Source organism: Crocuta crocuta, unplaced genomic scaffold, assembly GCF_008692635.1.
Source record: "Crocuta crocuta isolate KB4526 unplaced genomic scaffold, BGI_CrCroc_1.0 scaffold174, whole genome shotgun sequence".
Taxonomy (NCBI): Eukaryota; Metazoa; Chordata; class Mammalia; order Carnivora; family Hyaenidae; genus Crocuta; species Crocuta crocuta.
In genome coordinates, this window is record NW_027530330.1 from 3,914,044 (window position 1) to 3,938,874 (window position 24,831).

The following is a 24,831-nucleotide window of genomic DNA, read 5'->3' on the forward strand; positions in this document are numbered from 1 at the left end:
TGCTTATAAATCATAGCAAAAGAAGATCTGCGGGCCAATGGACTATTGTCCAAAGTAAAAGGGTAGAAAAAATAGCACACTGACTAATTGTGTGATTAGTCAAAATTGTTTTGTGCTTTCAAAATTGTTTACCCTGATTAACTGAGATGCCTTTGCCTTTCATTGTTCCTTAATGTCAGTCAGTATGTTATAGAATGTGTGAATTCTATACATTAGAATAAGTTTTCCAGCGTTAGATTCCTCAACAGAGGCCCAAACTTAATTTCTGTATTCATGAACGGACTCCTTAAAGCATGACATCTCATTTACGCTGACAGAATTTTCCTTTGCTGTAAAAAAGGTGAATAAGATTCTAAATCATTATTTTTGCCAGCAGTTGTGCCTGCTACAAGTGTTTGTTTTAGCTCTGACCACTCATCGAGCCATGTATTTTACCTTTTATACATCCTTGTATAGATTCCTCCTGATAATGCCAAGCCATTCTTTCCTTCGAAGGTGTCATTCTGTTAGCGTGGAACAAATTCACTTTGAGTTTTCACTCTTGTATCATGTTTTCTTACCCATTAAAATATAATAAATCCCATCATTAGATTCATTCATCATTTTAGCACAACTCTGAATGCTCTTTCTTTTAAAAATTATTGTATGTTCCAATAGTGGCATATTACCTTAACTTGTAAGGTTCCTATAAAATGACAATATTGATTATTGAAAATAGGTAAAATGGGCCTTGGACAGTCAACAGTAAGGATAATATTAAAATCTGACTTTTAATCTTGAAAAATCTGAAATCAATTTGTATTTTCTTGCAAGAATCACAGATGGAAATATAGAATTTGTTATATGTTGTTGATCGTTAAATTGTTTTCATGTGTTACAGTGAATGTAGTAAAAAGTTTTTCTGGCTGTGTGAGGAAGGTGGGAGAGGACTAATGACACACATTTCTGTATGTTAAAACGAAAATACCCCTGTGGTGACAGCATGTTAGTGTCAACTATATTTGATTCTCTTTTACAGTGAATTTAAAAGGTTTTTGGTTTGTTTTTATATTTTGGAATTCTCGTAGATGCAAACAGTAATCTGTATACGTACAGGTGTAAAAAAAAGAAAAAAAGTATTTTTTAGAGATCTCCAGCTGTGAAATTGTCCACTGGGAATAAGTTGTGAGTTGTAATTGCTTTCTGTAGCTTAAGTCATTTGCTCTGTTGAATACTTAAATGAAGCATCAGGAAAGAAAAAAAAATTGTATTCATACATATTGCCTTATATGTGAGTGTTGCGGAATTTAGCAGTTCTTGATGACCATTGTTACTTTTAAAAAGAAAAAAATTAGCAAGAGGATAGAAAGTTTTGTGTGCGTAGGGAAATTACTTCTGAGGCCTGTTCACATGCCTGTTTGTTTTGTCGTTGCCCAGTTTGTGTGGTGCATTCTAAGGGTGGTGAAAGATAATAATTTGTGGTGAACATATTAGTATCCTTAATACACTGTTGAGTGGTTTAACTATTAATTAAGAGATCATGGAGAATAAAGGGTTAGTGGTAGAGATTAGATAGGTTTCAGTGTGGCTCAGCTGAAGCTGTGAAATGGGCTTCATTTAATGTTTTCTGGCCTCACTTTGTAAAATAAGGGGGGCAGACTATAGTGATAATTTGGTTCCTCTCAACTCCGTAAGAATCAGTATCACTTCACAAATGAGGTTTTACTGTTGCATGCATTGAGTAACAGGGTGCATAGAACTAAGGGCTGAGAGGATGTCCCTTATGATTTTTTGAGCTTGGCATTTCATATTTTACAGCAAAGTTTTTAGTTTAACATAATTGAACTTGTACTAGATAGGGTTAATAGGCTAGAACAAAAGGTCAAAGCATAAGGCATTAGGCTTAATTAAGGGAGAGCAGGAGTGGCAGGAGTGTGTGACAGTTAAATGGGTTTCCCACAGACTAATGTCGGTTACAGTGCAACCATGCCTCAACTTAAGTGGGTTATTTTGTGCAAAGGGCAGCAGTGATTAGCAGTTTGACATGCCAGACACTTCTGGCCAATCCCATCTGTTTTAGAGGTTAAAAAAGCACACCTTTATGAGCTGATGGATTGATTTGTGTGCCCGTCTGGTAAAGATTAGAAGTCCAAGGCCAATGCAGTAAATGTCAGTTACAGAATATTGTACTTTCTTCGTTGGCTTATTGTTTTAACCGTCAACTGTTTTATAATGGGGGATTACTGCTGTTTATGGAGTTGAATGCAAGATGGGTGGGGGAGCAGGTAAGAGAGGAAGAAAACTATTTCCTAGATGGAACTGTGAAGTCACATATTCTTAGCAGGTGCTTCAAATGGAGATATGGCCTATTCTAGTACACTTGATTTGATGGAATGTTTTTGGCCTGTTCCTTACAGTTTGAGGCACGTTGTTCTTTTCTGGGTGTTATTTGAACAACCCTGTCAGTCCAGGATTTAATTTTATATACAGAATTGTTAAGTTTCTTTATTTAGGTAACTCTGTTTCTGACAGATGGGTAGTTTATCTCCATATCATTCTATCTGTTTAAAAAGTATAATATTTTGTTCATTAACCTCCTGGGGAAGAGGAAAGGGAAAAGAAAAGAGAAAATAGAAAGAGGCATACACACATACATGTGCAAGTGTGCGTGCTTGTTTTGTGGGTAGGGTTTACTGGGCTCACGTGAGTTGGATGCATGCTGTTAAAGTGAAGTGTATCTGAACCTGGACTTGGACTTCTTTCTTGGAGAGCTGTAGGAGTGATGCCATTAATATAATTCATTTTCACTTCAAGGTTGTAGACCATTTAAAGATACACAAAGGCTAGATTGTGGCTATAAAGATTGGCTTTAACATGTTCTGATATCCACAGAAAGGAAAATCCTGAATTTATGTGGATGAAATATAACTTTAGATATTGTGATCATAATCAAGGAGCTGTAGGCCCATAAGGCATTCAGTCTTTTGGGTGGATAGAGGGAAGTGTTTTAGAAATAACGAAAAGTTACCATCTCTATCAGAAGATTATTGACAACTTGAGATTTTAGTTTAAGTAAAAAGGTGACCAAGAACACAGAAACAATATTAGAAGATTCTGATTGGCCCCTTTGTTTTTATCCTCATTAAAGATTAGGAACCATGAATTGCCTGTTACATGGTTATACAAATTATATATACATAATATAATATTATGAATGTATATAAAATTTGTATATACAGTTTATACATATGTTATATATATAATGTTTGTGAATTACTTCTTTTAGAAAGGAAGTTTAAATATCTCAAGAAGATATGGTCACTGAAAGTAATATGTGGATTATACTAGTAACTAGTACTTTTAAAAATGTAATGTACACATTTGTTTTACTACTAAGCTATTCCAAAGTGAATTGGCTTAACTTATAGAGAGAAATCAAGAGATTTTATTTCTCATTTAAAAAAGACAAAGTGACATTATGATATTTGAGTTTATTTAGGAATATAGGACTTTAATAAATACTTATTCATCATTGTGTTCTTTGTGGAGTAGCATCAGATGAAACTTTTTGGCTAATACAGAGTTACGTGAAAAACAGTCTTGCCCTTCTATGAAGGTAGTGAAGAAACATACATTTTATAATACCAGTGCTTCTGTTTCACTAAATCATTTTTAAATTATGAAAGATTGGCTTGAGTAGTATAAAAGTACTTGATTAGTAAATTAAATGTGGGAAATTTGTCTAATGCACAGAAATTTTTTTTGGAGGGGCAGGATCTTCTTAAGCGAATCTTCTGGTGATGTTATATTCAACCTAAAACAAATATTTGATGCTCTACATTTCTCCTAATATTAGAAACATTTTAAAGTATCCTGGATCCTATTTTAGTTCCTTTGTTTTTTCTCCAGTAAATTCAAGTGCCATTAGTCTGTTAGAATTTTACAAAACTAAAGGGAAATATTTTGTTAGGTTAACTTGATTTTGTGTGTATATTCTGGGTTTTACAAAGAGTACACATGGGGTCTTATAATCTGTAGTAGTGAATTTCTGTCTGTTGTCTTCCCTTCCTTTTACTAATGTTGTATTACTGACTTTGAGGCATGTAAAGTCTGCCTCTCTAAGCAAAATAGTTGAACATCTCGCATGTTTAGGTTATAAAAAAGTGAAAGCAGAAACTCTTAATATACTTAAGATCCTATGTTTGCAGTTCTTGTCCTAAAACTGTTATAGCTCTATAGCCTGAATTTTAGTTGTTAGAAATTTTATGAGATAATGGAAAAATAATAGCCCTGTTTAATCTTTTGATTTTAAATGCTTTTAGGGCATAGAATTGTCCTTTACCTCTTTTTGGACAGATTTATTTTAATAAGAAAGCCATAATATATGATGAACTTATTCAAATATATATTCTGAGTATATTATATCTATATATTAATAGTTATAAAATCAGTGTGCATATGTGTGATATGTTTCAAAAAGAGACCTCTGCACCTGTTGATTGCATTAAAGCATTTGATGTCTTCTAATGAGGAAGGAGAAGGTGCTACCACTCTAAGTGGATCCATCCTCCTCAGTAAATTGCGTACATTTTACTTTTTTCTATTCTGTGTCCTTGCAGTCAGTGACTTCAGCCCAGAATAGTTTCAAAGTCATGTAAATGAATGCAATTAAGGTATTGCTTATCATCTTACATAGTTCAGATGGAACCTTATTAGATAGAGAGATTTGTTTGCTTTATGAGGAAGGTCAAAATAAGGTTAAATTTTATTACATAAAATGATTTGGTAATGTTTTTATTTAGCTGCTGAAAAAGAAATGTCCTAACAGGAAATGATAATGCTTTATTTTTTCCTTTAAATCACTAGGAAGTCTTTTCAGGGTTTTTGTTTGTTTGTTATTTCTCTCTAATAGTTATAATTCTGTTTTAAGATGATGCCCTCTGTCTACTTTTAAAATTTTGGGAACATTCTCCCCTAGTTGATTCTAGGTATCTTTGACTCATACATGTAGGTTGGATTTCCTGCTGCTGATGGAGTGTTGCTTAGGAGCAGCTTATGTATATGCTTAGAGGATTTGTGTTAATGTCCCATCATCATGCCCCTTGGTGCAGGACCTCGGACAGCAGGATTGGAGTCCCAGTTCACCTGGGCAGAAAGGAGATCTGCCACCCTACCAGGATGATTATGAGGGGTGGGAAAGCATTGACATAAGTGTTCTTTATTGTAGTTGACCCATTTAATTACCTTCTTCTATGGTATCATTTTTACTTCAGCATGGTGTATTAATTGGTTAAGTCTCTAAGAGATACAGGTTGAGCAGATGTTTACTGCACATAGCTCTGTGCCCTGCACCATGTTAGGTATTGGAAGTTTCAGAGATGAATGAAGGGCTCACAGTCACAGGGAAAGTAATAAGCATGACGCAGAGAAAGTGATCTGGAAGCAGAGTGCCAAGGAGCCTGTTTCGGCAGTGTGTTGAGAAAGCATTGCTCAAAAGAAATTTGGTACCCTTGTATGGTCTTAGGGAAACTGACAGGCACTGGGGAATGAAGTGATAATCAAAAGTAGCTACTTTATTTTGGGAAGTGAAAGTTCCTATAGTGGAAACAGGGAGTCTGCATCACGCCTTCCTTATCTCCAGCTGGCTGCGCTGCCGATTAGCCTGCTGATCCATATGAAGCTCCCTCAGCCACCACAGTATTAAAGTGTAGGCTGTGTCTCTTGCTGCTCAGAAACTTTTCAGCCAGTGTTTTATTCCTGAAGGTATAACTTTCCCGCATGTAGATGTCATTCTGTATCCAGAAGGCTTCTAATTCTCAGTTCAAGATTTTTTCTTCCTAGTGGTCTACGGAAAAAGAAAAGAAGGTGTTTCAAACTCTAGTGTTGACAACCAAATAATCCTAATACTTTTTCTCCCAGAATTCTTGATCAGAATAGCTCTTCATCACCATTAACTTCTCACCTTGAAAATAGGTGATAGTGTTTTATGTAGCATAAAGACAGTGTATTTTGGTAAATAATTTTATAATGCAGATTGTTCAGCAGTTATCGTCAACAGCTATGCCCAAGGAAAGCATGCATAATGAAGAACATTTTTTTTTATCTTACAATAGTTTTTGTTATTTTTGGAGATAATTTATTTTAGCCAGTAGTTAAGATTCCATTGTAAAACATGCCATTGAAGTTCTTTTTGATAAGATGCACTTGAAGTAATATTTATTTTTCTTAATTTTCAGGGAGTGTTGGACCGTGAAGCTATTTCAGAACTCTGTTCTCAGGACCCATTATTTTAACAGCCAGGAGAAACACATCCAGAAGGTATTGTATTTTGTCTCTTGTTCCATTTTTTAAAATGTAGTTAAGCCTTTCCAATTATAGAAGAAATAACAATGTTGTATTGTTATTTATTTTTCTTTAAGTTCAGATGTTGATTAACTGGTTGTTGGACGTTTGTAACACAGGAGAGGCATATATTTCAGTGTCAGTAATTCCGAATTTTGTGTAAGTGAGTAAAAGAAGTTTAGAAAGAACTAGTTTTGCCTATTTTAAACATCTGAAGTATTTACATTTTTCCTTTCCAGTATAGAATTACTATAAAGAATGTTTTGATTTGAAAATGAGATATAAAAGCCTCTTTTGTTAATGTAAGACAGTATGAAATATACATTAAATGACCAGACAGCTTTAAAGTCCTCCCTGCCTGTGACAACTCTGCCTTCCTGTGTAGCGGTCAGCTACCATCTATGTTTCTACCAGTCTTTCATCTGGATCCATGGATACCTGACTGCCTGTGTCTATCTACTAAGTCCCCTATCTGCATTATCGCATGTTGTCTATACTGTTGTAGCATAATAATTCATCTACTTGCAGAGCTTGAGTCTCAGGACATATGACATATTACTAGGAAGGAAGGAAGAAACTTACCTGCTTTGTGTCTTTGTCTTTTGCACTCCCACGACCCCCATGTGAATGTTCAAAATGATTTGACTAAAGTCAGTGGTGAACACAGTCCCCGTCAGCCCTATCCAAAGTTTCCTTCATAGTATCCACCTTTAAACCTCCTCTAACTTTTGTGTTCTCCTTTAAAAACTTGCCAGCTGTCTTGCTTGGAATAGAAGTATTTAATAAAATAAGGTATTTGTTGTAGTGAATAAGTCAACTTCTTTGAATACATTTCTTTATTAATTGGATATTCATTATTTGTATTCATCTGAAATAACCTCCCTGCTGTTTTCAAGAATGGCTGCCCTAGTTTGCATTCCACCAACAGTGAAAGAGGATTCCTTTCTCTCCATAGCCTCCTCAACACCTATTTCTTGTGTGTTTGATTTTAGCCATTGTGACAGGTGTGAGGTGATATCTTATTGTAGTTTTGATATGCATTTCCATGATGAGTGGTGTTGAGCATCTTTTCATGTGTCTGTTGGCCATCTGGTTATCTTGTTTGGGAAAATGTCCTTTTGCCCATTTTTTAGCTGGATTATTTGTATTTTTGGGTGTTGAGTTATATAGTTCTTTATATATTTTAGATGCTAACTCCTTATCAGATATGTTATTTGCAAATATCTTCTCCCATTCAGTAGATTCTCTTTTAGTTTTGTTGATTGTTTCCTTCACTGTGCAGAAGTTCTTTTATTTTGATGTCCCAGTAATTTATTTTTGCTTTTATTTCTCTTGCCTCAGGAGACGTATCTAGAAAAATGCTGCTACAGCCAGTGTCAGAGACTTTTTTGCTAATATTCTCCTCTAGAATTTTTATTGGTTGCAGGTGTCACACTTAGGTCTTTAATCCATTTTGAGTCTTTTTGTATGTGGTCTCAGAAAGTGGTCCAGTTTCACTGTTTTTGCATGTAGCTGCCCAGTTTTCCCAGCACCATTCATTGAAGAGACTGTCTTTTTCCCATTGTGTATTCTTGAGTCCTTTGTTGAGGGTTAATTGACCATATAATTGTGGGTTTATTTCTGAGCTCTCTATTCTGTGGCATTGAAGTATGTATTTTTTGCCAGTACTATACTGTTTTGATTACTACAGCTTTGTAATATAACTTGAGGTCTGAAATTGTGACACCTCCTCCAGCTTTGCTTTTCTTTTTTCTTTAAAAAAAATTTTTTTGGGGGGGGAGGTCAGTGAGAGAGGGAAAGAGAATGCCAAGCATGCTCTGTGCTGTCCGTGCAAAGCTCTACTCGAGGCTTGGACTCAAGAACTGTGAGATCATGACCTGAGCCAAAAACAAGAGTTGGACACCCAACTGACTGAGCCAACCAGGTGCCGCACTTTTCTTTTATCAAAATTGCTTTGGCTATTCGGGGTCTTTTTGTGGTTCCATATAAATTTTAGGATTTTTTGTTGTAGTTCTTTGAAAAATGTCATTAGTATTTTGATAGGGATTGCCTTAAAAGTGTAGATTACTTGGGGTAGTATAGACATTTTAGCAATATTTGTTCTTCTGATCCACGAGCATGGAAAGTTATCTTTTTAAATTGAAGATAAGAATTAACTATTACAATTAAATATTTAGAGATACATTCAGTTTATATCTATTAGTTATAAAGAATACTGTTACACTTTTAAAGTCATTATGAGTTATCCATTTATGAAAGTTCATCATGTAATCTCAAAATATGTTTGAATAAAATTAAACTGGCTACTATTTTTTTATTAAAAATTGCAAATAAACTTAGTTGTAGGATTAAGTAGACAAATTCTCATGTAAATTCAAAATAGGAACTAGTTTTAAGTAATTTGTTTTGAAACTAACTCATGATACTTAAGGCCCTTTTTAAAAAAAAAGTTACTTAAAAAAACCATTTTATCAAGGTGTAATTTCATGTAGTGAAATACATACTCTTACTTGCCAGCTCAGTGATTTCTGTTTTCTTTTACATAAGCATACCCTGCATAACTAACTCCTAATCCAGAAGGCTGTCTCTTTTAGTACTGCCTCTACTCAACAGAAACCGATCTTTGGTGGTTTTGGCCTTGTGTCAATTTTGCCTGTTTTTGAACTTTATACAGTTGGAATCATGTAATATGAACTGGTTTGTGTCTGAGATTTTTGATCAACATTATGTCTGTGAAAGTCTTCTGTGGATGTATTATTTGTCTCTCCCTTTTCAAGTTGTCTGTATTCCATTGTACGATTAGACCACCGTTTATTTGAAGATCTTTCCAATTGGGGGGTACCAGAAAGGCTGCTGTGAATTTATTTTGTATCTTTTGGTAGAAATAAGCATTCATTTCTGATGCGTATATGCCCAGGACTGGAACTGGTGAATTGTGGAATATGGATATGTCTAACTTTTAGTATGTCGTATGCTTGGAGTACTTTTAAGAATATTTGGGAAATGTCTATCAGTGTATCTTAATGATAGATCTTACTGTGATATGGAATTAATTTTTTCCAACTCTAAGTAAACTCTAAAGTTGTTTTTTAGGAGGTATGAAATTTTCCTGTCTATTAAAAATAAGTTGCCTGTTTTTGGATGTCATTATGGTATATATTTAGTCTGTGAAACTGAGATCTGTCCTAACTCTAGGGAAGGAAAATACAACATAGAACCCTTATATATACTTAACTACTGTGGAAATGCTGAAAAATGATTTTAAAATAAATTAGACATTTCATACATGAGGCTTTTATTTTATTCTTGAATTTTTGGATACCTCTTGAATATCTAAAATCATATATCCTTGAGTTACAAAAAAATTGCTTTAGAATTTCTGATAAATATATCTTGCTAACTTTATCCATGTTGTGTTAATCTTTTTGGATATCTAAAGTGAAATTATTTATTCTGGAACATAAAGACTTGAGAAATTTTATGTCCTTCTTTTTCTCAGTCTTACCATAGAGCAGTGCTGTTCGTTTAGTAGAAGTATAATGTATGCTACACATGTCATTTGAAATTTTTCTATAGGCACATTATCAATCAATAACACACTTAGTCTCATATCAGCAAAATATTATCACTTCATTGCATAATTAATATAAAATTCTGAGAAATTTTATATTCATTTTCTCACAGTAGTTTTTGAAATTCAATGTATATTTTCATTTATAGCACATCTCAATTCAAACTAGTCACGTTTCCTGCATGTTGTTAGAGCTTGGAGTTGCGGCCACTGGCTGGCCAATGAACTTACAGGTGTATTAGTGTGCTACAGGAGTGGGGAGTCTTTTGCTAACACCGCAACGCTCTCTGGCTCAATGAGTAGAATTTGATAGTAATTCTGGCTACAAGCATATAAATAAGGAAGTAAGTAAATAAATAAATAAATAAATAATGTTTATTTGTTTTTGGAAGAGAGAGACAGATTGCTGACAGGGGAGGGGCAGAGAGAGGGGGAGGCACAGAATCTGAAGCAGGTTCTGGGCTCTGAGATGTCAGCACAGAGCCCAGTGTGGGCCTTGAACTCCAAAACCGTAAGATCATGACCTGAGCCAAAGTTGGACACTTAACCGACTGAGCCACCCAAGCATCCTAGTAAATAAAAATTTTAAAAAATGAAATGAAAATAACAAAGTTTTAAAAAGACAAACTAGTCCCTTTCAAGTGCCCTGTTGCCACATTTCTACGATATTGGACATCATAGCTGTAGTTATATCTTGGGTTTTTTGAAGACAATGTGTTCCTCAAATTCATATCTAATTAAAATTATCCTTTAAAATCCAGTAGAAAAATGACATGTTGAAAGCTAATATACCATCTTTTAGTGGGTCTCAAACAGCCTGTTTTTTCTTCAGTGTTGTAATAAATAACATATCCGTTGGTTACACATCAGATAAAGCAATTAGTCAATATCTAGGGCACATGTATGAAAAATATATTATCTTTAAACAATTCAGAATCTAACAGCAGATTCACATTTTCCACCTTACTCTAGGTTATATGCTGAACAGAATTTTATTCCTATTGTATGTTCCGTTTATCCTTTTTTGAAAAGTATGGCTGGTTTTTGTGATAAACTGAATGATGTAACTCCACTAGCTCCTGCATAAAATAGGGCAATTAAAAAAAAAAGTTATATGTATACGTTTAGATGTACCTATGACTTTTCATTAATTAGGATATTTTAAGGTTAGCTAGATTTTGAGGGTAATGTTTTTTCATATATATATTTGCCAAGTAGGATAAATCAAGAACTATATGCTATCTCATATGAACTTAGATCAGATTTTACTACCAGTTTGGCTTGCTTGAAGCTTTTCTAGTGTTCAAAATTCAGAATGTAATTCAGAATGTGGATAAGGTATATTGACCTTCAAAAATGGTCACACGTGGAGTTGTCATGAGAGATAAAGCTCCTGGAGTAATACTTGCTATAACTGTATATTAGCTGTTATTTTGGATTTTAGATCTGTGGTAGTTGTTTTATAGTCCTGTTCACTTTTTTTTTAAATATATAGTACTACTTTCTTTTTAAATGAAATCTACTTTTTTGGCATCCAGTTCTAACAGTACCTATTATTGGCTACTTTTTTTAAAAAAAATTATTTATTTATTTTGAGAGAGAGCGAGCGTGAATAGGGAGGGGCAGAGAGACAGAATCCCAAGCAGGCTCTGTCCTGTCAGCACAAAACCCTGTGCAGGGCTTGAACTCACCAAATGTGAGATCGTGACCTGAGCTCAAACCAAGAGTCAGACACTTAACCGACTGAGCCACCCAGGCTCCCCTGGCCACTTTTTAAAAAAAAGAAAATCATTCCTCTGCTTTTAAACCTTCACCTTAGTTGTAGTAAAATTAACTTTCTTGTATTAGCTGATAAGGCTGTGGCATCTTCTTGATGAGGCCTCGCCTGGTAACCACTCAAAGTGAAAGCCCCCTCTCTTTCCTTTTACCTCTTTTCATTTTCCACAACACTTCTCACCTTTAAAACTACCAGGAAATTAATTTTTTAAAAATTATTGTTTATTGATTGTTTCCCTCTTCTAATGCAAAAGCTCTGTGAGGGCAGGAATCTTTTCGTGTTCATCACTAATGTATCTGAAAGGTGTCATGCTGGGGGTCAGTTGGGACAGCTGCTCTGAACACAATGATCATGCAGTCATATGACCCAGTAGTCCTACTTCTGGGTATGTAACCAAACAAATTGAAATCAGGATCTTGAAGAGATACTGCACTCCCGTGGCTCATTGCAGCACTATTGACAACAGCCAAGACGTGGATGAAGACAATGTGGTATTTCCATATAATGGAATTGTTCAACCTTAAAAAAGATGGAATCCTGTCATTTGTGACAACATGGATGAACCTACAGGACATTATCCTAAGTGACATAAGCTAGACAGAAGAACATGATCTCACTTGCATGAGGAATCCAAAACAGTGAGACTCATAGAAGCAGGGAATAAAATGAATGGTGGTTACCAGGAATTGGGAGGAGGAAACTGAGGTTTTGGTCAAAAGTACAAACTCTAAATTACACAAGAGGAATAAATCCTAGAGATCTACTGTACAGCACAGTACGTATGGTTGATAATACTGTATTTTATGTTTAAAAAATTGCAAAGAGGTAGATCTTATATTAAGTGTTCATATCACAGAAAACAAAGAGGGCAGGAAACTTTTGAACTTTTTTTTTTTTTTTTAATGTTTTATTTATTTCCAGGAGAGAGAGAGAGAGAGAGACAGCGTGAGCAGGGGAGGGTCAGAGAGAGAGGGAGTCACAGACTGAAACAGGCTCCAGGCTCTGAGCTGGCAGTCAGCACAGAGCCCGACGCGGGGCTCGAACCCACGAACCGCGAGATCATGACCTAAGCGAAAGTCGGACGCTTAACCGACTAAGCCACCCAGGTGCCCCGAAACTTTTGAACTTTTGAAGATGTTGGATATATTTATGGCATTGACTGTGGCAGTGATTTCATGAGTATGTGCTTACCTCCAGACTCATCAAGTTGTACAGCTTTTTGTGTATTTATACCTTTAAAAATTATAGTTGTTTTTTAATGATAGGCATCTAGAAGGAGCTCATAAGTATTTATTGACTAAATATTTCTTGAATGCATGGAGAAGATAAACTGTTTTCCAATCCTGAAAATTTGCCTTAGGAATTTTCTAGGGATACGGAATACTTAAAGCAAGAGAAAACAAAGATCTTCATTTGTATATATAACAATACATTTCAGGGCACCTGGATGGCTCAGTTAAGTGTTCAACTTTGGCTCAGGTCATGATCTCATGGTTTGTAAGTTTGAGCCTCGCATTGGGTTCTGTGCTGACAGCTCGGAGCCTGGAGCCTGCTTCGGATTCTGTGTCTCCCCCTCTCTCTGCCCCTCCCCTGCTTGCACTCTGTCTCTCTCTCCCTTACATAAACACTAAGAACAATTGTTATAATAATATATTTTGATAATTTGAATTAGATGAAAGTAATTTATTTATCAAACTGATGTGTATATACCTATGAAAGGTAGCATGTAAATGTGTGGTTTCAAAAAAATAGGGTTTATAAATATCAGATAATTCACCTTTTGGGTATTTACATGTATATTTTTCCAGTTGGATCATAAAAATAATGTTAGTTATCGAGAAGTGTATTTATAAGATACTTGTTTTGTTCTTGTGAAATATAGGAACATACATAGTAGTTTGGTATCTTAAAATTAGTATGAACCGAACAGACCTTGATGGTTTTTAAGACGTGATTTCTATGTAGTATAGATTATCTTTTACTGTATATAGATATTTTGTAATTGTAGTTTTCAAAAGTTTTTTTTTTAGGCCACCTACAGTAAAGGTTTTTAAAATGTTTTTAAAATGTTTTAAAAATGTAATCAAAGACTTATATTAAGAAATGGTATATGCTACCATAGAATATATTGAAAGCAGATGTTATAAATGTTTTTCCCTTTGTAGAATAGGTAACTTTATGCAATGATTTAACCAAAGTTAAATCTGCAAGTGTGTTTACAAGTGATTGGTTTTATTTTATGCCTTTATATATCAGCACATGATATATAGGACTACTTCAGTAATCATTTTCATTACAACAGGAAGAATTATGAGTTTGGGTTTATTTTTTTCTCTTTCCACTGTCATCTTCCAAACTCAAGCATTAGTACTAAATGATTGTTAGTTACTGCAGTAGCTTTCTAACTGCTCTTTTTGGCCTTTTAGTTTGTATTATTTACAAGGACAGCAAATCTTTCTGAAGAAAGTATAACTCTAAGCAAAGACCTTTGCCTACAAGATTAAGGCCAAGTCCAATTTTTATCTGGATCCTACTTCCCAGCATCATATGCCCTTTGCCTCATTCTTAAAGATGTTAATTGCACATTTCTTACATGGCCACACTGGCTTCGCTGTCTTCATCATCAGTGTCTTGTGATCCCCACTCATTTTCTTTTACCAAAATGCTACCCATTCTGTGATTTGAATAATCACACCAAAGTGCCCTGTCCCTTAGTAGTTGATGAGTACCAATCACCCTGCATTTATTTTATTCATCTCTTCTGAAAGATTGTAAACTTCTAAGGGCAACGGACCATGTCTTTTATAAATCTGTGATTGGTAAAGCACTCAGCTTTATGTCATATATATATATATATATATATATATGACATAAATATGTATATATACATGTATATATGTATATGTATGGTGATCAATCAAAATGTTGTTGAAATAACTCTTCCAGGGCATATCCTGGAGCTTTAGAAAGAATTAAGAAAAGGATAAAACTTCATCTCGTATTATGTTACACAAGTTACTTAAACTTACTCTGCAACAGTTTTTTGTGCGAAGATGACATGATGGTATGTGTGTTAGAAATTTGTAGGTTCCAAAGTGTAGTGTAAGTGTTAGTGAAAGTACTCGAACTATATTTTGTTGACTATATAAGTTTCTTTGTCTTAATGTAAAATACATGGAATGTTGTTTTAACATTGCTTACCTGAATAATGGCAAGATTGATTTCATGTGTTAGCTGAATGTTTACTATTCATCTGAAACAAGAAAGAAAATAGAGAGGCCTATGGTGAAAGTAATAAATTACCTGTGTGGAATATAACAGTTTCAAAGATGAATGAATTTAAAGGTTTCGTTAACAACTTTCCAAAATTGATCCTTAATTCATTGTATATTTGAATTATATGGAGTAAAATACACTTTTTGAAGGGCATCATCTCCTAGATTTCCATAAATTTCTCAAAGGTGACCCCATCCCTATCAATTCTATTTCCTAGGAGTATTTAAAATTAAAAAGGTTACCTGGCTGGTGGAGACTCAATGAGACTGAATTTGGGATGATAAAATTTTTTAAAACATTTACTTGGGATATAGTTCTGGTATTTAAGAACACATATCTAGGATTGGAGTAAGTTTCTGATTTTTGGAGATTTTTTTTTCTCTCAAAAACAAAATCTAGATATTGTATATATATGGGTTATAACTGAATTAGTTCAAAGAAGGAGATAGGTTGAGGTTGAGGGAGGAAACAAGTTACGTTGAACCAGCATCTTGCATCGTGAATACTGTCATCAGATACAGACCCAGAAAATATGGGCCCATATGTTCTTTTGTGTTTAAGTGCTCAGATGTTGGTGACATGAATTGATAACAGAGACTGAATTTGTAAGGAGGAAGCCATGATTGGGGGTTTTAAGTCTTCCTTACTCATGACAGAGTATCCTCTGTGATCTGGAAACTCTGCTTTTGGCAAATAAGTAGGTTTGGGAAGTTCATCTTATAGGCCACACAGGTATATTTTAGGTGGTCAGTACACAGAGCTCTTGTTTTATTACTTAGGTCATAATAGAAACTATTTAGCCTTTCTTTTAAATGGTGATGAAAAATTTGATCCTTTGGTTTTATTTTATGTTACAAAAAATTCTGAAGGAAAGTCTAAGTGTTTATCCTAATAGAAATGGATATAACCTGACCATGAATGTTATTAATGTTACTTTGACAAGTGTATTAAAAATATATGCACAGAGTTTGTATTAATACCGAATCCGTGCTAATTTGCTATTTTAACAGTAATCTCAGTAAATAAGAAATGGATAAATAACACTTTCATTAAAGTACTCGCATGACTTTCTGTTAAGGGTGAACAGTATTGGAAAGTTACATGCAATTTAAACCTCGTCTGGTGACCACAGAATGCTATTTTCTTAGCTTTTAAGTCTTTTGCAATACTGTAATCTGAGAGAAAGCAGCAGTAGTTGTTTTGCTTCTTTGTTATCTATTTATTGATAAATATATATATGTGTGTGTGCGCGCACACACACACACACACACACACAGATACATGTAAAACCCAAAGGGTATACAGTTGAGCCTTGACCAACATGGGGACCTATCCCTGCCACAGTTGAAAATCTATAACTTTTGACTCCCCCCAAGCTTAACTCCTGATAGCCTACTGTTTACTGGAAGCCTTACTGACAACATAAACAATTTATTAACACATATTTTATGTCATATTATATACTGTAGTCTTACAACATTACGTAACTTTTTCTTAAGTTTTTTTGGTATTTCTAGACTATATGGTTCATCTGTTTTTCAAACTGTTGCAAATCTCCAAAAAATTTTCCAGTATATTTATTGAAAGGTAGTGTACTTGTGCAGTTCAAACCCATGCTGTTCAAGGATCAGCTGTATTTCTCTTTTTCCTGTTGTGCAGGTACTAAGAGTAACCACTATTCTGTCCACAGTTTAATATAGTGACATGAAAAATGCTGGTCTTAGAGTCATAAAATTTATATTTGAACCGTAGCTCATCAAACAGACTGTCAGCAAATCATTTCACCCAAGCCTCAGTTTCCTAATCTGTAAACTGAGACTATCACCTACATCAAAGGAATATTAGGCAGAGTAAATGAGGAAATAAAGTTTGTTGTCACCAGTGCAATGTTCTAGAAAGATAATGTTGTATTGACAATATTGTTAATTCTGTATGTACCTGAAGAAGTAAAATAGGTGATGACTGTTGTTGTAAAACTCAATAGCATACTCTAAATAAAGACCTCTGTTCCCTACATTTTGCATTTTTCTTTCTTTGCTTCTATTCCACTTGAAGAGTATTCACAAACCCTGCTCCACGCTTTTGAACTCCTTTCAAGTTTGAACCAGTTACCATCTGCCACCTACTGACCTAGTTTTCTCTACTTCCTTCAACCCTGCACTCCCCAAACACACGTGCTTATTTTTGATTAAGTTGGCCTTCATTTGATTTTTCCAAAGATCTGAATTAATACAGGGTTAGAAACAGCAGCTTCCAAATGTGTTTGGACTATAAAGCAAGGTACACAGGAGCCAGTAATAATACTCTTTTTCTTTTTCTCTAGGGAACACAGTTGTCAGAGGAAACAAGCAGTAAAACCCCAAATGGACTTGCTCTTTCTTTCATAGTATAGCAGTTCTAGGTCTTAAAAGTGATTTTGCCTACATATTCAGGTTAAGAAAGTTTTCAGTATAAAGTATGAGTTTGTAAAGTGACTTCCCACATATGCTGGTGCTTCAAAATGCATGCCCTGAACTACTCTTTGAATTTTTACAGGTTTGTAGTTTTGCTGACTGCAAGAAAATAAAAGGCCTAGTGCCAGTTCTTACTGGGCCAAGATTTATTTTAAAGGAGCAACATTTCCTCAGCTTTTTGGTACTTACAAAAGTCCTAGAGACTTTTCTGCAAAAAGACTTAATGGGCTTTATTCCAGGAAGGAAAATTCAGAGTGCTTATGCCATGGTAGTAACAAAAGCAATATATTTGGTGAATTTGTTTACATAAATTGCCAGAAGCTAGACTACCCTAGAGATGTATTTTTATTTAAAGAGGCTCATGGGGGCAGCAAGGACTTGTCATTATATTTGTATACCTCTAGGTACAGAAAATTTGACCGGTGATTTAAAAGCAGACTGTTGGTCTTTCATGAAATGATTAGGAGAGGGGTTGACCAAGGTGATTGGTCCGACACTGTGGAGGCTTTATTCAGTAGTGGTTTGTGAAATGCTTTATGAAAGCATACTCACTGACCTGAATTTGAATCCCGGGTCTACTTGTTTGCTGTTGTATGACTTTGGACAAGTCACTCTTCTGCTCTGAACCTTACCTTCTTCATCTGTAAAGTTGAATAGTATCTATTTTATAGATGAGGATTGAGTTAATATATGACTTAGTATAATTGTCAAAAGCTGGCATTTACTTGCCATCCAGTTAATAAAAGTTAATTCTAATGGCTGGGAATTAACCCTCTAAGTAGTTGTTTTAAAACTTTCATTCTTAAAAATACACTTAGCAGGACTATCATTTAGTAATGCATAGAATTGTTGAATCACTGTATTGTACACCTGAAACTATAACACTGTATGTTAACTATCCTGGAATTAAAGTAAAAAACTTTATAAAAAATTGCATTCCCTGTTGAGAGGCATTAAAGTCTAGAAATATATTTGAGGTTTCTTAAAAATCTTAAGGAAACTACATTAGACTGAAAGCAGTATTTATAGTTAATAGATTGAATTTGACAAAAATTGAGACACTGTGGTGTGGTGGTTTTGAACAAGTGTGAATCCTAAGTCTGCCACTTACTTTGTTGGCTTTGGACTAATCCTCTTACCTCCTAAGGCTGAGTGTTCTCATCTGTAAATTGGGGATAAGTTTATAGAGTTGTTTTGAGAATTGAAAGAGTTGAACCATATAAAGCACTTAATGTCATTCTTGGCACATACTGTGCACAATAAGTTTTCGTTATTCTTGTTAGTCCATAGATACCCTTTTGGACATGGCCTTGAGTACTTGTGAGAAATAAAGTTCTGAATTTTTTTTTGATGTAATAGTTAACATTGAAATTTTGGAATTAATATCTATATTTTTTCATTTGTATAATGCTCATCTAGTTGGCTTAAATTAAGATAAAATACTAAAATGTTTTGAATCTCCTATAGTCAGAATAGCACTTGATTTATATTTGGAAAAACAAATTTTTAAATATCATCTGCTATGGTCTAAATGTTTATTTTCTTCTCAAAATTTATATGTTGAAATCCTAATCCCCAAGGAGATGGCATTAGGAGGTGGAGCCTTTGGGAGGTGATTAGGTCATGAGGGTGGAACCCTCACGGTGGGATGAGTGCCCATATAAAAAAGGCCTGCGAGATCCCTCTCCCGTTTTGCCATTTTAGGTATAGTGAAAAGATGGCCATCTATGAGTTAGAAAGCTAGATTCTCACCAGGTACTGTACTTGCGTACATGGGGATCCAAGACTTAGCAGCCTCCAAAACTAAGAAATTTTTGTCATTTATAAGCCACCCAGTCCATGATATTTCCATTTTAGCAGCCTGACTGGACTAAGATAGCATCCTTTTTTTTTTTTTTTGATAATTCCATGGCTCTATACTTTTAATCGACTTTGTATTCATATTTCTGGTTTCCTTCCTCTTCATTGCCAGAGAGTAACCCAAAGGAGAAGCAGGGTAGAGCAGGACGAGGCAGGATTGTCAGTAGATAGTCAGCTTTACCATGGTCAGACCTACTGTCAGGACTAAAGTCCTTAGTTAAATTGATTCATGAATACTTTTTGAAGTTTTACCAACAGAATAATTTTTATTGCTTTTTTACTATTGTAGAATATGCTGAGGAAGATTTTAAAGAAAATCTCTACTTTTCCCAGCATCTTTCAATAATTTTTGTAAGACCCATAAATCATCCAGTAATTTTTCAGGGTGACAAGCTAATAAAAGATTGGTAATTAAATATACCTACCATATATTGTAGGCATTATATTAAGGATAGAATTAAGTTTATCCTATATAAAGTTAATTTTTTATATCTTATATTTGGGGCCCATTATGTCTAAAGTAAGTTATTTAACAGCATAGGAATTTTACATGTGTAGGAATTTTCTAAGTTTATAAGACTTTTATGAGGAAACACTGTACTTTGGTAGATACTTAGAGAACTTGAAGTTAGAGTTTTGGGAAGATAAAGCTTTGGCTTTGTTCCTAACTAATGGTTTGGCTTTGAGTTAAAAATCAAAACCTGATGACTGTTATCCCTTTGACCCAAATCATTACTGACCCACAACCTCCCTTCCCTTCCAATCTAGGATTACTTCAAAGATGAAGGGGAACATCTATCTGAGTTCAACTAGAAAACTAAATTTCCAGTGTGTATACACACAAAAGGAAGTATAGTTATTTATGTTTAATTCATCATGTCCTGATTTTGTTTGGCCTTGGGACCTTCCACCTTCCTCTTACCACCTAATATCCTGTCTCCCTCCTTCCCTTTCTTCCTTCCTTTGGATAAGTACTGATAGTTCTGTAGAACCTGGTTAGGCATATGGTGGTTTAGAGCACATTTTACTATTTAAATTATTTCAAAGCTCTGTATTTGGATTGCCTTTGCTTTGGTCATATGTTTATTTTCAACTCTTAATTAAGAACACACTGTTTATAAATTAATTCCTGTGAGAAAATATGACTCATACTGAGAGATCTTGTTTTACTGTCATATGACATGTTGTGTAGGCATGCAGCTTAATAAAAAGGGGGGAAACACCTGACATCCATCTTCATTTTAGTTTGACTTAACACATTGCAGGAAACTGTATGACTATTTGAAATTTTTTAATGTTAACTAAAACGTAAGTAATAGAACACATTACCAAAATAACTTAAGCAATGGGGGAATATATCATCCTACTCTACATGAACAGGTGGGTAATTAATTGTCCTACTGGGGTTATCAGGAACCCACATGGTATTTTCCATTTTTCTACACTGTTGCCTAGAGTGTCTTGTCAAACTTTGGTTACAAGATGGCCATTTTTCCATGCTACGTTTTTTTTTAATTGAGAAAAACATTTCCTAGTAAACTTGCATCATATGCCTGTACTTAAGCCCCTGATTGGCATAGTAAACATTACTTATCTTAGTGGCTTGACCTAATCAGGATTCACCTCCTAAGAGGAAGAGGGTGAGTGTTCTGTCAGCAAGTAAGGCAGGGAGAGGTGGGTGTGTGAGAGGGCTATTGCAGTGGAGGAAACAGCTACTGAAGGTCGCAGTTTTGTTAATTTCTGCAACCAACCTTATGAGATCACAAAATATGGACAGTCTTGCCTTGATTCATTCGATATATAAGTTTATTGAGCACCTACTGTATTCCATTTATCCTCTGTACTAAGGATCAAGCAGTGAGCAAAAAAGGGAAAAATTGCTGCCCTCTTGAAGCTTACATTTAATTTAATTTAATTTAATTGATGAGATAAACAGTATAAAGCAATTCAACTTCATGCTATCTTAGGAGCAGTACTAAGTAAAAACAACCAGAGAAGGGAGCATGGAAGATCTCGGGCAGGGGTGTATGAAGTTTTAGATTACGTCCAGAGAAGGTCTCACCTAGAAGATGACTTACATATAAAGGCGGAGATGGTGTGAGAGCCAGTGTTAGAGCTCTCTGGGGTGAAGAGTATTCTGGTCAAAGCCCCTGTGAGTGAATGAGGGACAGTCACAGGAAGTGAGGTCAGAGCGGGGAGCCACTACACACTTTTGAGCAAAGGAGTGACTCAGTAAAACATTGTCACAGAATCACTTTGGCAGTTGTGTTGAATAGGCCAAAGGGCATTAAAAACAGAAGCAGGGAAGCCAGTTAGGAAGCTATTGTAATAATCCAGGAGAGATGGTGACTTGAATGAGGGCAGTGAGCAGTTGGATTCTAGATATTTCCAAGGCAAAGCCTACAGAATTTGCTGATAAATTGGGTGGAGCCCATGAGAAGAGGAGAGGCATTTAGGATGGCAGCCAGGTATTTGTCCTGAACAGTTAAAAGGATGGAGTTGATACTTTCTGAGATTAGGAAGTACAGGGACTCAGTTATTGACATGTTAAATCTGAGATGTCAGATAAATAATTTTATAGATAAAAAATGGATATATACATATTTCTTGAAGATGGATCAATATATTTTTTAAAAGTATGACTTTCACCATTAATAATAAAAAATGGCTTTTAAAAGAATATAAGTTTAAAAAAACAGTAAGAGACTAGGAAATAGACAAAGTGTATATGGGGACAGATATTTTATATTTCATTGAACAAATACAAGGATATATTGGAAGTAATCTTAAAATAGAGTATTCAAAGAAGCATTTATATACTGAGCATTTAGTTAGTGCCCACTATATTCTAGTTTCAGAAATTGCATAAGAAATATATTTATTCTTTCTATCAATTCCTCATTCCTGAAGCTCTAACCTTTGTCAAAAATATACATAAAAAATGAAATACACTGCAAGGACCAGTGGTATGGGTTTAGTTTTTGCTTGTTTGTTCCCTCTATAACATGATGCAACAGTCTCTCTAAAGGTTGCATGTTGTTAACAAATAAGGCTGTCGTTTCCCCCCGCCCCCCGCCCCCAGCTTCCTTAGTCTGTTAAGTATTGTGCATCCTGTTAAGTAAGGTTCAGGCATATCATTTAATAGTGATCCAAGCCAAGAGAAATAATTGCTATGATACACACAGACACACACACACGTACACTATATGTGTATCTGGATGAGTGACTTTTGAAAAAGAATTAGTCCAAGATACCTTTTAACCAGAGTATTGTATTTGTTTGCATTTAATAAGAATGTAGCACATAGATAAGATTTTCAATCTGTATCACATAAAATGCTAAGAAGCATCTTATAAAGCACCTTTTGTATTAGAGGTCCTCAAAAAATAATTAGAAAATTTGATTTAGAACATCATTAACATTTCTAACTTATTTTTAAACTTTTAAAAGTACTTTAGGGGCACCTGGGTGGCTCAGTCGGTTAAGCCTCCGACTTCGGCTCAGATCATGAACTCGCGTTCGTGAGTTCAAGCCCCTCATCTGGCTCTGCACTGACAGCTCAGAGCCTGGTGCCTACTTCAGATTCTGTGTCTCCCTCTCTCTCTCTCTCTCTGCGCCTCCCCTGCTTGCACTCTGTATCTCTCTCTCTCAAAATTAAAAATAAAAACATTAAAAAATATATTTTACTACATAAGGTAGGTGTTTCATGATAATATGTGCCCTACCTTTAATGCAAGGTTGGGGAAAAAATTGAATTATCATGGCTTTTGTCAGATAAAAGTACTATATAGTAAATATAAGGAATTGTTTTTTGGGCAAAGGAATTCTGCTCTTTAAGATGTATTAGACTTATCACACTTTTGGCCAATGAGGTGAATATGTGACCACTAGTCTGTATGACCAATGAGGGGAAATGTTTATAATTAAAGGGGAAATACTGTTTGTTCAGAATGAAGTATATTGAATTACTTCAGTTTGCCTATTTCTCATGTTAAGTAATTTTTGCAAAATGACCATCTCCCATGAGAGAGTTCTGCAAGTTTGCAGTAATTAAGCAAGCATTTATGCTAGTTTTGAGACCAGATTGATGGTAGATATGAATTAGGCTCATTTTTTGGTTGACCAAGCTCTAAGTTTTTATTTATAAGTCTGCTTTCCAGTGCTTTGGAGTGTATCTCTTTATATACTCCTTTGCTTTTTTTAAAAAGAAGAGTTAGGAAAATCTGTTGCCCAGCAGGTAGCATTTGTTTAGGGGTGCAAATTAAGATACATACGTTAACGATATTCTTGTCAAAGTAAAACTCTGATTTGCCATAATGTGGCAGCTTTTTTTTAAATTACACAAACAGGAATATATTAATATTATAAAGCATAATATTAAAATGATCTACCAACCAACATGGAACCAGAACTTTACTAATAAAGGTGCATCTATTAGTATATGCCTCTTACCTGTGCCTCTACCCTTACTGCTCTCCCTGACCCCCCAATCACTTCAGTTGTTTTATCATTTACTTTTTAATAGTATTGGTTTTATCATATGGATCTTTAAGTAAGATGCTGTTTAATTTTATTTTTTGTTTTGTAAAAATGGTGACATATATAGTCTGAGATTTGCTTTTTCTTCTCATTATGGTTTTTCAAAATTTATTTGTTGTGTGTAGTTGTAGTTCATTTATTTAACTGCTGAGTAACATTTCATTGTGTGAATTTATTGTATTGGTAGACATCTAGCTTGTTGCTGTTTTGTATTTTTGTTTGTTTTATTTTTGTATTGAGGTTGGTGTACATCTGTACATTTACAGATATAGATACAGATACAGATAATGAATTGTTTATTGGGAAAAGAAATTCTGCTCTTTAAGGTGGATTAGGCTTTCTTATCACACTTTTGGCCAAGGAGGTGACTATGTGACCACTAGCCTATACGACTAATGAGGGGAAATGTTTATAATTAAAGGGGAGATACAGAATGAAGTATATTGAATTACTTTAGTTTGCCTATTTCTCGTGGATATATATAGCTATTGGAAGCATTGCTAATGTTTGTATTCTTTAATGTGTTCTGGTGCACATGTGTAAGACTCTAGAATATATACCTAAGAGCAGAAGTGTAGAGAATTATATGAGTTAATGCCAGTTGTTTTCCAAAGTCATTGGACCAGTTTACATACCGTTAATAATATCACAGGCTCCCGGTGAACTTAATCATTGCTGAAACTTGGAATTCTCAGGCTACGTAACTCTTCCCGATATAGGACCTACAAAATAGCATCTTATTGTGGTCCTAATTTGCCTTTCTGTAATTACTAATGAGATTGAACATCTTTTCATGTGATTACTCACCATTGGTATTTTTCTTTCATGAATTGCTTGTTTATATATTCTGTCCATTATATACTTAAAGCTATGCATTAAATATATTTATTTTTATATTTAAAAAGTTTAAATAACAGAACATGGAAAAGTTTTAACTATAATAAAGGGGAAAATTTTTCCCTGAAGATTTGATTTGATGCCTCATCACCCCTGAAAAAATGAGTGTATATTTCCTACAAACAAGGACATTGTCC

General features: G+C 34.7%; 1 protein-coding gene and 1 non-coding gene across 5 annotated transcripts in view; both read left to right on the forward strand.

Moving 5' to 3' along the window:
• Nucleotides 1-6,211: 6,211 nt before the first annotated feature.
• Nucleotides 6,212-24,831, forward strand: part of NRIP1 (nuclear receptor interacting protein 1) — a 301,546-nt gene continuing 282,926 nt past the window's right edge. For all 4 annotated transcript variants that reach the window (XR_013335520.1, XR_013335521.1, XM_077765650.1 and 1 more), the window contains exon 1: nt 6,212-6,297. The gene's annotated coding sequence lies outside the window, so the exon portion shown is untranslated. The remainder of the gene's footprint in view (nt 6,298-24,831) is intronic.
• Nucleotides 10,070-10,222, forward strand: LOC144232817 (small nucleolar RNA SNORA62/SNORA6 family). The gene has a single exon (XR_013335528.1). It is a non-coding gene; the product is annotated as a small nucleolar RNA SNORA62/SNORA6 family (small nucleolar RNA).